We start from the raw sequence: 14,855 nt of genomic DNA on the forward strand, positions 1-14,855 counted from the left end.
AATTCGGTCGGGGATTGATTAACATCGAGAGGCAGCGACGGTTCAATATTTACACCCTTTGAGACCGAGGTAGGAGCCAAATAATGGAGCATATAACCGGAACAACGCTTTACAACTTAATTAAAAGCAACATAATAGGGACTTTTTTTTTTCCTTTTGCTGTTCTGCCTGCTGTGTTTGTGGGACTCCTGCTTTTTACTGGGCTGTAAGTCAACAGAATGGAGTCATCCGCTGTACCTTTGACCTGATCAATACATGTATAAAAGGCACGGTTAGTGGGTGTATGGGTTGTCAGGAAACCTAGACTCAACATGAAATGTGACGGTCTTTTCCTGCTCTCCAAAGGGACCAGGAAACATCAGGATCAGCCAGTAAAGCATGTATTAGGCAGAGTTGCTTAACAGGAACACAGCTAAAATTGACCTTTAACTGTAAGTACAGGTGCCAATCGTAAAATTACATGTTTTAACATAAAGACTACCCACCCCTACATCCCCCAAGGCTGCTATTAGGTAGTACACGTGATTATTTACAATAAAAGAGCACAACTACAGTGTGTGTAAACCGTAGGGAAAAAAATCTGTTCACATTGGAGACTTGCATCCAATCCTCACAAGCAAGGATAGTGCATGCATGCTGAATTTGGATTATGCAAAAACTCTTTTATAGAGTGCTGCAGGGATGACGTAAAAATATGGTTCCCTCAACAAAAACCCAATGGGATTTTCCCTTTGGGTTTAGATTATTGCAGAAAATAAGCTCTGTGGCAAACACATGTTTATGATACTTACACTTTTTGTTCCGTAAAATAATCTTCACAAATGATCACCACTTTCATGATTTTTGAAGTAAAACCCTAACTACACTACGGTCGCATGAGCGTGAGTATACATAACGAGGCTGTAAAGGCAGATGAGTACGCGTGATGGCGTTTAGCAGTCTCATTTAGCCACTTGTTAGCAACCGCCTTTTTAAAGACATGTAAAAGCTTCAAAATTCACGAGTGGGATATTAACGGACATATCTTATATCGTAAAACAAAACGTCTCTTCAGCTTGTGTTAACCACAGACCTTATTTCAGACATCTAATTAAATGTCCATTCAAAAAACCCATTGACTTCCAGACGAGGGAACCAGAAGTACAAAAACGCTAACTCATTTCCAGGTTTTAGGACACATTCCTGTAGCACTCTATTTGGACTCATCTGAACAGATTTGAAGTAGATACACCTGGTTTGCAAACATTTCATGTTTTAACTCATATGCAATTTCACATTTTAGATGTCATTTTCGCCACACTAGAAGTTCATGAGAAAATACCCAGATACTGTGTGACGCATGTGTGAGAAATGTGGCATGAATCATGCTTCCTAGCATGTGTGTTTCTCTCTCTCTGTGTGTGTGTATGCTTGACTAATGTTTGCGTGTCCGACAAATGACAGACTCAGTGACTGGATTGGTGCAATGACAGCAGTAATGGAAAATACAGTAGCAGTGATTGCAGTGGGGCTAAGACTATAAATGTATGTATGAGGTTCATAAAGTGCAATCCATGCACGGAGCGACTGCATCTAGTGCTTTTTCATCACTCTGTTTTCAAACTTGGTGAAGTGCATCGGCAAACACGTGCTGATTGAGAAGTATTGGACTCGCATCTTTCAAACAAATCTTTTTATCGCCCCCCCCCCCCATCAGCTTCCTCCAGGCATCGTTGTGTAAACAAACAAAAAAATATTGGTTCAAACTTTGTCCACGACAGAAGAGCCGAACCCGGCTAATCATGTTTGAGTGTCCCGACTTTTTCTTTCATTTTCTTTCATCTCATCAGGAGTAGGTGGGAGTGTACCCTAAAGCAATGAACCTAATACTTCCGCCTATTTTCTGTCAATTTTAGCCTAAGAAATCTAACATGGCGTGCAGTCGGCTCCTGACGCCGGCCGCCACTTTGTAGGGAATTCCATGTAATGAGGCTGCCTAAAAGGCTTTCAGACTTTATCAAGCAATAAAAGCTCCAGGTCTCCAAGCCTGCCACTATTACCTGGCAATACTGCAGGCTGTTGTCATTAAGCAGCCGTTTGCGGTGAGTTGTGATGGTGGTGGCGGTGGGGATTATTGAGGATCGCTGCCTCTCACCCTTGACCCGACTCCCCCTTTAGTCTCAGCCTCATATCTCGCCTGAGATACGTTACAGTTTTCCTGATGGATTTCGACATTTCCCAGATTATCTCCAAAGTATCTTTCCAATTTACGGCTCTAGCTCGCCTTCTTTTCTTCTCTTTTTTAGGTCTTATCATGCTCATACAAGGATTTTTATGGTGATTATGTTGACACTGGTTTTTATCTGGTTCCAAACAAGTCCAGTTATCAGAGAGTAAAGCAACATAATATGGATGAGGGGGGAGTGTTTACATGGGGATTTGTACATTTACAGACCCCAGTATTAAACACTTAAGTGATAAATAAGTGATAAGACAAAAAAAGCAGCAAGGAAACTTGTTTTACTCTGATTTTATGCATATAGTGGCGTGTTCTTTATTCTATGACAGTTTTCCAAAAATTTGATTTAAAAAAAATCGCAATATATCGCCTTGCTTACAGTATCGCAATATATTGAATCGATACCTATCGTTTCGCCAGATTCTTGCCAATAAACAGTGACCCACATTACCTATTTTTTTCAATGTGAAACCACACTATAGTCTCCAAAATCTTGAATTTCTTCAACATTTCATCAACAAGTGTATCAAGGTTGAACCAAAGCGACCTGGTTTTCAAATGTAGTAATAAAATATACATTTTCATTTTAACTGTCTCGTTAAGAAAATATTCTTATCACAATAACGTTATAATGAGGAAACGTAAAATGGAGTAACAACACTTCTTTAGCGGCTGTAGCAGATAAGGTAAAGCGAGTTGCCCTTTAACCACAAGGTTGGTGGTTCGATCCCCGGTTCCTACTGTCCTTGAGTGAGACAGTGAACCCCAAGTTGCTCCCCGGGCGCTTTACAGCAGCCCACTGATCCTAAATGCTTATTATGGGTTAAATGCAGAAGTCAAATTTCATGTATGTACTTGTATGTACAGTATATGACAACTCTAATAAAGTTTACGTTTTCTGTTTGCCCAAATAGCCTAATATAATAAAGCCAAAGCATGCAACAAGTAGTAGTACGAGTAGTAATCTCTTTCCAGCACTATCTACACCCAGTAACAGTCATAACATGTGCAGCCCGGCCCTGCACTCCTACCTGAATCTGGTGACATCTGCACGGTGGCAGTAGGATTTAATACACACTTTAACTCACTGCCCCGCCGAAGCAATACAGGACATATCCCCTAAAGTTCTCCTCCCCAGCTCCATCAATACACTCACTAACTACCGTAGCAGTGAGTACAACCAGACAAATGCTCCTGTAAAAGTTTTTTTCACTCGAGAAAAAAACCTTTTCCTCCCTCCTACCTCCTCCTCTGCTCCTCTCCTGCGCTCCCATGTGGGGTGATTTAAGATGGGCAAGCTATGGAGAAACTGTTGCCCTCCATCTCTCTCCCCTCCTCCCTCCCTCCCTCCCCTCTCATTCTCCCTCTCCCTTGGCCTTATTACAGGCTGTCAGTTTATTATAAAACATTAGGAAAGCAGAGGGACACTTGCAGTTACTGTCCTATCGATCGGCCGGGATAGATTCTGTGATTTAGAGTCAGCCTCTGCTCGCGCCCTCCACATTCTCGGCCTCCTATTAAGGCACCAGCGCTTTGCTTTTGCTATTGATGTCTCAACATTAACAGTTACAAGCTGCTACAGAAAATCAATGTTCAACTTTTATTACCGGCTGCATAACGCAGAGGACCTCCCGCCAGCTGGTACTTAGCAGTCAAAAGGAGGCGCGGATGGTCCGCCCGGCACGTCAGGTGTTTTCTAAGTGATATCTGCAGTAATATCAATCCTGTGTACAGCATATAGGGGCTTTCGGGGGGGCAGCGGAGGGCCTAAGAGCTTAGCGGTACGGCATAGGAAAGTATAGCACGCCAAACAAATTAGCACATGCTTGCAAATATCAGTCTCCAAACACCTGGAGAGAGACTTGAAAGTGTGAATGTAAGTTTTTATGGGAACTTCTCATGCTGAATAGTTTTTCCCATATATGTGAAGTGCCAAACATCTACACCTTTTTTTTTTTTTTAAATCTCTTTGAACACCGCCGTCAACACACCTCCGATTCTCACGAAAACACACCACCTCAATGTCATCAAGCTAAAAGTACCATCGATCCCTTCAACCACCACCACTACCCACCATCCATCCATCCATCCATCCATCCATCCATCCATCCATCCATCCATCCATCCATCCATCCATCCATCCATCCATCCATCCATCATCAGCATCAACCTGGATGTGTATGTGTGCTGTAACCCAGGTAGCGTGGATCTAGAGCGGCTGAGGCCTCTCAAACATTTATGAGGGGCTACCGAGCTGTGGTACGGCAGCCCTTCTGGGACAAACAGCCCCCGGTCCTGTACTCTCAGTCCCGATCAATGGAACTCAAGTTCATTACACACACTTTTCAGCCGAACGGCAGAAACAGATTTTTTCTCCTCCCCGATCGTGGAGCAGCCCACCGCTGGGGCTGCATTACACCTGCTTGTTTACGTGACTGTGTGTACAGAGGAAGACGGGGGTAGGGAGTGTGTGCATTTGTATTTGTGTGTGTGTGTGCGTGTGTGTGAACAGGGGGCTGCTCCCAGTGGCCAGAGCTTGAGGTTATCATTATGTACCTGTCGGTCCGCTGCAATGCTAATGCTAATGCATTCTCAGTGGCCGCCGCTCGGGTCCCAGCGCTGTGCTAGCTAGGTTGCTACTCCTCTCCAATTAGAGGCTGAGGGATGTGGAGGACAGGCCCGGGCTCTCCGAGGCCCTGCGGAGAACAGGCTCACATTAGTCGAGGAAAACAGACTGAGAGAACAAATTGTGCATACATTGGAGCGCTGCAGAAAAACCCCACTCTTGATTTGAATGATTTGTTGACCGGAGACCATCTCCTCCCTAGCTGGGGTTTTTATGCGGCTTAATAAGTGTAGGGGACTTTTTATAAAAAGAGGTACTGCACACTTAAAAAAACTGATGATGATGATGAAACACATCAATGTCGTGGTGTTAATATTGACATTTCTTACCAAATTTATAAAAATCAGCATTTCACGGGTTGAAAATGTCTCAACACGGCGTCTATACTGTTTAGTCCAGACTTATACGTCATATAATAAAAAAGATGTTAACGCCCTCTAATCAGAGGCCAGGGGATGTAACTGAGCTACTCCTGCCTCACACATCCACGGTGAGGACTGTGTGTCTGTGTGATAGCAGGGAAAAAACAACTGCCATAGTCATGCATTATATTGATCAGACCGCCTGCCTCGACCTTACTTAAACATCAACAGCAGCAAAGAGTTACACAACCCTCCCCACGGAGCTCTCTCAACCAGCGATCTCCCTTTCTTGGTTGCATTTTTCTTTCCTTTTTATGCACTCTAGGAAGCAATCACCGACACACACACAAACTAGAAGAACTAATAGAGCAATAGAATATTGTATTCAAGTAAAAGTACCACTACTTTAAATACATTTTACTCAAGTAAAAGTACTCAGGGATGCACCGATCTGACTTTTTCAGTCCCGATACTGATACCTGAGCTTCCTATTTAATTAATAAGCTGTATGCCTCGCTGAGTGGAAGTGACTGGGATCAACTTTGTAAAAAAAAGTGTAACAAATAAATATATAGATATAAATTTAGTGAATTGTTATTTATTATTAAAATAATAAATTGTACACCAGCAAAATTAACAGGAATTACAATTCAGATGTAAACCTTTTTAATGCAGCAACAAATTGGTCAAAAACTTAAACAGGAATTCAAATCCCAGTAAATCATGTATAGCCTATAGCATATAAACATAGAATTGAATTTAATAGATCGGTCCCATTGTCACCGATGTACAATCCAGCTATTTGAGTCAGCATCCGATCCGGTATCGGTGCATCCCTATGGTACATTAGGCTACGGAATAGATTGCATTAATGTCAACTTGTACACAGGTGGAACAGAATCAACAATAAGACCCCTTCTGTCCAAAACCAACAGATGGGCACTCTGCAGTCTGTATAGATACAAATAATTATCAAGTATAACAACTGATTATCAACTATACATATACAACATCCTTCCCCAATGTTCCTATGGACACCACAGCACCGGAAACTTCTTTTAGAATCAACAGTAGAATAAAACATGAACAAAGCAGCAGACAATGCAGACATGTAAACAATATCAACTCCAAAACAGCTGCAGCCACTAATATACATAATGTGGTTATTGATGTTCTCACCTGGAGAGCTCAGCAGTGTTGTGTTGTTGCACTCACCTTGTCTGAATGGCACCACCACGTCCTCCACAATCTACTCCTGGTTCAACTCCTTAGTATATCCAGTCCACTCGGCTTCTCTGGTCCCAGTATAACCAGTCCACTCGGCTTCTCTGGTCCCAGTATAACCAGTCCACTCGGCTCCTCTTCTCAAGCAGGTTCCCTACTATTCAGGTCAGGAACACCTTGGTTGTGGCACTTGGAGTGCCCACCTGGTGCTGCATTAAATCATTAATTAAGTCATTAATTAATTAATATTGATGCAAAATTGTAACTATGCCAAGGTACAATAACACTACTAATATAACCACAACCCATTTGAGGTCCTTAATTTGATTGTGCGTCAGGTGCTATCGCGGCCTGGCCATTTCCGCGGTGCAGACGAGGCCTATAGAAAGGAGGCTAGGTCCGTGGGTCTAACACATGCGCAGTAAAATCTGGCCTGCACTCGCCGAAATTGAGCCAGACGTGTCAACGCACGGCCGCAGCTTCAGTCACACTGCGCATGTGTTTTACCCCCGCACCCCAAGACCCGTGTCTGCACCGCGTCCTCTCCATAGTCCTCTGGCGCAGAGTGTCTCCTCTCTGGAGCAGCTTGCGCCCTCCTGCGGCCGCAAACACACCTGCAGCTTCTGAGTTACACCTATCTCCTTTCTTCTGTTCAGGATGGTTTTTTTAATGTGCCTTGTGTAGCAAAGTGCAAGTGCATTAAAAAAATAATAATAATAATAATGATGATAATAGTAATAATAATAATAATAATAATAAAATAGCCTACTTAAAAAATAGGCTACTCAAAAAATATAATAATAATAATAATAATAATAATAATAATAATAATAAAATAGCCTACTTAAAAAAATAGGCTACTCAAAAAATATAATAATAATAATAACAATAATAATAATGATAATAATAATAATAATAATAATAATAATAATGATAAAATAGCCTACTTAAAAAATAGGCAACTCAAAAAAGTATTTTAAAAAATGACTTTGTTAGTGTTAGTTACAACAGTAAATGTAATTAAATATAGGATTTTTTTAATGTGCGTTGTGTAGCAAAGTGCAATAGCCTACTTGTGATTATTATTATTATTATTATTATTATTATTATTATTATTATTATTAATAATAATATTTTAGTAGGCTATTTTATTATTATTATAATAGTAATAATAATAATAATAATAATAATAATAATAATAATAATGATAATAAAATAGCCTACTTAAAAAATAGGCTACTCAAAAAAGTATTAAAAACATGACTTTGTTACAGTTACAAGAGTAAATGTAATGAATTACTTTCACCCCTGATAAACACATACATGAATGCACACTTTATTGTACACACACATGATATACAAGTCAATTTGTATTTGTATAGCCCAATATCAAGGAAAAACGTAGAAGAAGGTCCGCACACTGTATAGCTCCCTTTAAGTTCAATTTATTGGCACATCTTAGTTGGTGACATTTCAAGCTCTTCCCCCCACTTAATAAATCTGCCAATCTGAGATGCCATCTTAAAGGGTAAACGCTCTGGTCACATGATAGTCACATGATATCACCCAAGTATCCCCACATATAATCCAACGTAATGTTACATGTATATTAAGAAAAACACACATATATATATAATATACAATATAATATACAAAAATTCATATACAAACATTTATCCCAATATCACAAATTTGTCTCAGGGGCTTTATAATCTGTACAGGATACGACAACCTCTGTCCTGTACGACCCACTCATCGGATGAGGAAAAACGTAACTAGGCCTATGGATATACATAGTGATGTAACACACACAGATAGACACTCATGTAAACACACACACACTACTATAGGATTTAGCCTAAGAATAGTGGTGTGGCCCCTCAGTCTTGAAGCGCAATCGCAGGTCAAATGTTCAAAAACACAAATGCAATCAGATGGACCCCCAGCTTTACACATCCGCCTCGTCAATCATTTGTAAAGTTGTAAACGTGAATGGCTTCACTCCTTCGGTCAGTGTATCAGTGGGAGCTACAGTGTTAGTGCTGCGGCTGTCGTTTCCGCAGCGGAGACAAATCTTTATGACAAGACATTTATGGCCGCTGTAGCTCATGATGTGTCATTAGTGTTACTCATTGGACAATCATTACTATACACAAAATGTAAAAGACAAAGGCGTGAAATGAACTCAGTGGTTGAGCAAGATAAAAAAGGGATGACACACAGTTACAAAGGATACTACTGTAAAAAATGTAAATCCTCCATTTGTAGTATAAAAATGTTCTTGTTTTTAGAATGAAACTTTCTGACTGACTACCCTTGCAAGCGTGTGAGCCTACAAATGAAACGCTGACGATTAGAGTAAAAATAATCCTCTGCATTCACCTACTGCACCGCCCCGATATCACAAATGGAGCTCACTGGCATCGCAGCGACGCCTGGCATGTGGCCTGTCAGCCATTGTGTTCCTGTGTGAATGTGTACAGTGCAGAGGCATGTGTTGAAACCATGGCGGTGGTAAGCTATACGGTAGTCAGGTGGCTGCTATAAGATTATACACCCTCTTCCCTTTGCTCTTTGAGCTTCTGTGTTTGCGTGCGTGTCTCTGCACAATGTGGTTACGAGATACTTCTGGCAGGGCGGAGAACAGCGGAGCTTTAAGGTGATATGTATGTGTATGTGAGTGTGCATGCCGTGGCATGTGTGCACGCGTAACCAGAGACAGTGATTAAACGTTTTAAAGCACAGATGATCCAACAGGTGCTCTGGCTCGCTGTCTCTTGTTCTCCATGCAGCCTTTCTCACTCTCTCTCTTTCTCTAAGTTGGGCCCTCACCCTCCTTGTGACCCCTATCACAGCTCCTTTCTTGTCTCTTCGCTCGCGTCCTGAAGTATATTTTAAGCAACAAAGCCTGTGAGTCCACTGTCTAACACATAAAGACATGCTGAGCATAGCTGTTCCTTGTATTGCATTAAAAAACAACATGGTAGTGCAGTAGAAACCTTTAAAGCTGCTGGCAAATGCTAGAAACAAGGGTCAGGGAGGCAACACATGTTGAAACACAAGAGAATCATCATGTTGTGTAATATAAAGGAATAATCGTGGGCACTGCCAGACATTTGTCATGCCAGCTCTCGGCCTGTGCACGCTGCCGCAGAGCATAAAGTTGTACTTTAGTGCCACCTGGCACTGATATCCATAGCTACTGTCGGCATGACACTGTAAGCCTGTAAATTCCTACAGGGCTCAGTGATGTCTGACAAATGGAAAACAAACTCAACAACCTTAATATAAATCCACCCACAAACAAAGATATGATAAATGAGAATAAACACGTGGTCAGCATCACAAAATATTTGCTCTGTAATCAAATCCTAAAATATAAGTTGATACTTCTGTTTAGGGGCAGCACGATATACGGGTATTTACGATAACCGTGATATTTGAAAATGAAATATTAATATCATGTTGATTATATACATATGATATCATGTCAGTAATCCAGCGCCTCTTTAATGGTTACAGACTCTCTCTCCAACTCCATACACTCGTTTTGAGTGCAATTCACTTGCCAAAAAAAACTCACAATAAACAAAGTTAAAGATGGATTTTACTTTGTTTTTCAGATTTTCCATAGATATCGTGATAATATCATTAGTGCGAATTATTTTGGCAATGATAATAGCATTGTGAAAATATGATTTTGTGACAGTCTTCTTCTTCTATTTCAGCTACTTCTGTCCTGTACACTGTTAAACAGTCTAAGCTCAAGTTTTTGTTTTTTTCTTAATTGGTGAAAATACCATTGCATGAATCGTCAGGGAAATACAAATCCAAGATCTTTACTAGCTCTTTCTCTTGTTCTGTTCTGTTATTTCATTTATTTATTTTGGGGAATTGCACTTTCAGTTAGAAATTTCGCCAAATGTGTTATGGAGGGCACAAGCGCACATACTGAAATAGGCCCATTTTGCCCCTTAAAATTCTTCTAATAAAAATGGTAAAAACCTCTCAAACCACAGAGGGCGCACAACACAAACATCAAAACAACGTCCACAGACTAACACACTCCACAATGTCTTTTTTTATTAAACAAGTCTTTGTGGTTTATCCTCAAAATGACTAATTTCCTCTAATTTCCTTTTATTGTGCAACATTTAGCCCAGTAGAAACATCCAGTAAAACTCTCTAAATCAACTCCAGCTTTGAGAGGCAGTGTGCAAACATGTCATCACACATTAGCCCCAAGGTGGAGGACAGAACGGCCACCGCCATCCAATACTTTCGAATAAATTAAACCCCAATTTGCACTTAAGTTGACTCCACTTGTCACATGACAGGGGACGAAAATCACACAGCGAACAAAGAAGTTAAAAGAAGGTATGGGAAAACATGCCGCACACGCTTTCTTTGGTCTGCACTCTACCTGCTGGCTTCCATCATCAAATGAGAAGGAAGGAAAGGAGGAGGGAGAGGGGAGGAGAGGAAGGGGTGTAAGAGAGAGAGAGAGAGAGGGGGAAAAATGACGCTATGGATTAACTGTCCTTCATGCTGAAAATATACATCCCCAGGCGCTTGGCACTGAATTATTAATTCAAATTTGTCAAAGAAAGAATGAGAGAAATCTATTGACGGGGAGACGGGCCCTTTAATGGTCTCATTAAAGGGGAGGCTTCCCACACCAGGCACCTTCTGTACTGCTGCAAGAGTTTTCGGGGCGATGGAGGGTTGGAGGGGGGTACTTGACCCCCCAATGATTTTCTGTCACTTTATCATAAACAAGAAAGGTTGACATGCCCCTCCACTCCCCGCGCTTTCCCTCCACCACCAAACAAACCCGGTGTGTAATTAGCCAAGGGGTGCAAAAGTGCACTGAATGTAAACGAGGTTCACACGCATAAACTGATAGGAAGAGACAGCAACAACACACACACATTATACGCTGCGCCTGCTTCTACTGTTGCTGACAGATACAAATGAAGTAGAGGGGGTAAAGTCCAGCAGAGTCACCTCAAAGGTACAGCAATATTGATTTCTAATTCATTGGAATTTAATTTTTTTTTAACATTGCACTGCTCCATAGAGGATTTCCTCAGATTACACCAAACAGTGACTTTACGCCTGGATCGTTGTCCATTAGATTTGAGCTCGTCAGTCAAGTGTTAGCGTCATTAGCTGCATGTACGTGACTGGGAGCTGTTTTGCTGAGGGGGGGTTAACTGTCTGTACAATCCAGATGGCATTAGCAAGGTGAGAGAGCAGAGACCTGTGGGTGCACCGCGCCGTCCGAGGTCGGCTCATTGAAAGGCGTTTGGTTCCGCCTCCAGGGGGGACTAAAGGAGGGGGCAATAAGAAATGGAGGGAGGGGGACTAGAGGGACCCCAGGTTCATTGCTGATTCAAATCTCCCAGTATCCCTCTGGCAAATGGATTTTCATAATGCTGAGACAATGTGATTTTTTTTCTCCCCAGCAATATTATTTTTATCCCACTGAGTCCACAGCTTGAAGAAATGAACAGCAGCAAATGGGGCCAGTTGATCAAAATATTTTAAGCCACAACACAGAACAAAAAAAAAAATCACTGAACAATTAAACAACCTTTTTCAGTGCTGTTCTGACGTAAAAACAAAAAAAATATATAATTTTTGCCTCACAAACTGTCAGCTCACCGGGTTATCACCATTCACAAGATGTGCAGCCTAAGTTAATGTCTACTAGGCCTATGCCAAATTCTCACCACTAAACGTGCGGCCTGCGGCGAGCGGCAGCCACTCCCAGCTTAGCGAGCTGCGGCCATTTGATTCTGCGGTGAAGTGCGGCCAAACTAAAAGTTGGGAAAAGTTTAACTCCTAGCGGCAAACTGCGGCCAGAGTGGACCCGCAGCCAATCAGCAAACAGAGTATGTGACTCTTGTGATATGTTGACCCACGTTACAAAGAATGTCTTCCCGCCTGAAACACACGAACACGCCTCCCAACTGCAGATAAATTAAATATTGTGCGCGAGCCGCACTTTGCTGCTCCCTGGTGTGAATTCGCCATTAGGGCTGCAAGTAAGGACTATTTTCATTACTGATTACCCTAGCTTTTTTTTTTTTGGATTAATCATTAAACATGTCTGAAAAGAGTTAAAAATCACAAGTCCTTGCAGCCCATCACTTGATTTTTCCAACCAATAGTCTGAAAGCACAAGATGTACAGATATGTGGAACCATTTAAAACACAAAAGCAGTAAATCCTGACATGTGAGAAACTGGAACCAGAAAATATTTGGCTATTCTGCTTGATAAGTGACTTAAATCAATTATTAAAATGATTCACTGGCTATTTTTGTGATCGTTTTAATTGATTAATAGACTAATTGTTGCAGCTTAAATGTCCTTGTATTAACTACCACCATTATGTTAAAAAAAAGTAATACATAACATCCTATGTCAAAAAGTCTGAACTATCCCTTTAACACTTATTCCTACTGATATTATCCTCCCTGGCTGTGCCCATCTGTTGAAGCCCATAATAACAGAGCCACAGATAGGGCCAACTGACACAGGATGTAAATTTGTTTTCCCCTTCACCTCAGGATAAACCCCCAGCACCTTCCAGCCGGCATAGTCAATGAGAGAAGCTTGTCTCCTTCCTGCTCCAAGCGCCTTTTCTCTTGTTTATTTTATCCGACCTAAGGCACTTTTCCCTTCCTCTCAATATCTCTCGACCTCTCTCCATCGCCCCGCCGAGCCCGCCGACCCGTCCTTGGGCGACAGGCCTGAACCAGCCGCTACCTGTTTAGCTTAACAACAATAGCGATGTTGTCGGAGGAGGTTTAGATTTGACTTAATATATCCCCAACTGGATCGTACCTGCGTAATTCTCTTTCATAGCCGCATGGCGTTCGGCCCCCTGAGCGGCTAAAGGGAGGGTTTGATGAGTCGGCGGGCAAATTGAGCCTTCATGCTTTATTCTAACACACTGACAATAGCCCGTCCCCATTGGTGGCCTGTTTCCAGGAACTGTGAGACGGTTGTTATTATGCATTGTTAGCGCAGAGGATATTTGGCCTCTGGACATTGGGCTCTATGTTAGCTGGAGGGCATATAGCTACGGTGTATTACGCTACGCTGCGGAAATAAAGGCTCACTTTTCAAGATGAAGGGTCACTGTTCATGGCTTAATGAGGCCTTTGTTAAATGAGTAAAAAGTTAATGAGTGTAAAGGATACTTCCTGAGATCCTTTCGCTTCATTAGATACAGAAGAAAAGAAGAATCAAATTGGTTATGGCTGATATGATGGTATCTATAGGATCAGATAAAACGGATATGTTGGGTTATTGTTGCTGCAATAAAGATATGAATAATGTTGTGTCAAAAACCAGTACACAAAAGAGGCAGATATTTAACACTAATTCATAATAAAATTAAATACATTTTTGTCTCATGAAAAGAAGAATCAGAAAAAAAATAATTAAAAAGACTGTGGATGAAGTGTTTCAATGTTAATCCTAGCCTAACCCCGTTCTATAGCCTAAGGGCACCAGTATGCTCCAACCAAAGTCCCCGTTGGCTGGTCGAACAGCATTTGAAACCTCTAACCCCCACACCAGCGGTTCCCAACCTTTTTCCTTATAGGGACTTTTCTATCAGTAAAATGACGACCTCTGACTAAGTGACATAAGGATATTTCATATTATTTTCAATGCATAACAATAACGGTACAGAACAACAGATAAACTGTACAATTAAACCAAATAGTGAACCCAATAACTGCAAGAATTTTATGTAAAACGAACGATTTGGATGAATTTTCACCAGATTATTTCCTGTGAATATTGCATCAGAGATGAGTTTTCCTGTTATTTTTAGGAACTTTTATTACAATTCTCTCTCAAGACTCTGTGGATATAGCTTGTGGTCAGGTCCAACAATTTCTGTAACATTCTGAAAATGACAATCCGACATTCACACGCACTCCACGTAATGATTGGCCACTTTTTTTTCATTATTTACGCAACTATTTCTGTCACTTTTCATATGTACAAATGAGTGCAGCACCATGAATGCCTGTCAGGAAGAACGGCCCTAAAAGTGTGCACCATTATCCCTCTATTTAAATGGTTATCAGGTCTCGCTCCTCTCTGACAGCTGGCTAGCACGCCATGTGTATGTGGCCATTCGAAAAGGCCACAATAAACACTTTTGCCAACACATCATAGTCTTTTTTTTGAGTATATCCACATCCAAACCGCCAAACAGTCCTGTTTTGCAACATGTAGCAGTGTTTGTCTGTAGCTCAAGAGATCAAAATCCAGCTGATACATGCTCCTCTTGTATCCTGTGATAGCACAGTTACTGTCTGATACTACTTATCCTTTTAGCCTTTGGTGTATCAGGTCTCAAATAACAACCATTAAATGTTAAGGAGCATACAGCTCCA

General features: G+C 41.3%; 1 protein-coding gene and 1 long non-coding RNA gene across 2 annotated transcripts in view; one reads left to right on the plus strand and one right to left on the minus strand.

Annotated features, from left to right (window-relative positions):
• LOC141767367 (uncharacterized) overlaps positions 1–6,697 on the minus strand; it is a 134,301-nt gene extending 127,604 nt beyond the window's left edge. Inside the window, exon 1 of the long non-coding RNA XR_012593830.1 lies at positions 6,422–6,697. This is a non-coding gene — a long non-coding RNA (uncharacterized LOC141767367). The remainder of the gene's footprint in view (positions 1–6,421) is intronic.
• nr5a2 (nuclear receptor subfamily 5, group A, member 2) overlaps positions 1–14,855 on the plus strand; it is a 77,254-nt gene that overhangs the window by 54,771 nt on the left and 7,628 nt on the right. The gene's annotated exons all lie outside the window — the stretch shown is intronic.

This window comes from Sebastes fasciatus, chromosome 5 (assembly GCF_043250625.1).
Source record: "Sebastes fasciatus isolate fSebFas1 chromosome 5, fSebFas1.pri, whole genome shotgun sequence".
Taxonomy (NCBI): Eukaryota; Metazoa; Chordata; class Actinopteri; order Perciformes; family Sebastidae; genus Sebastes; species Sebastes fasciatus.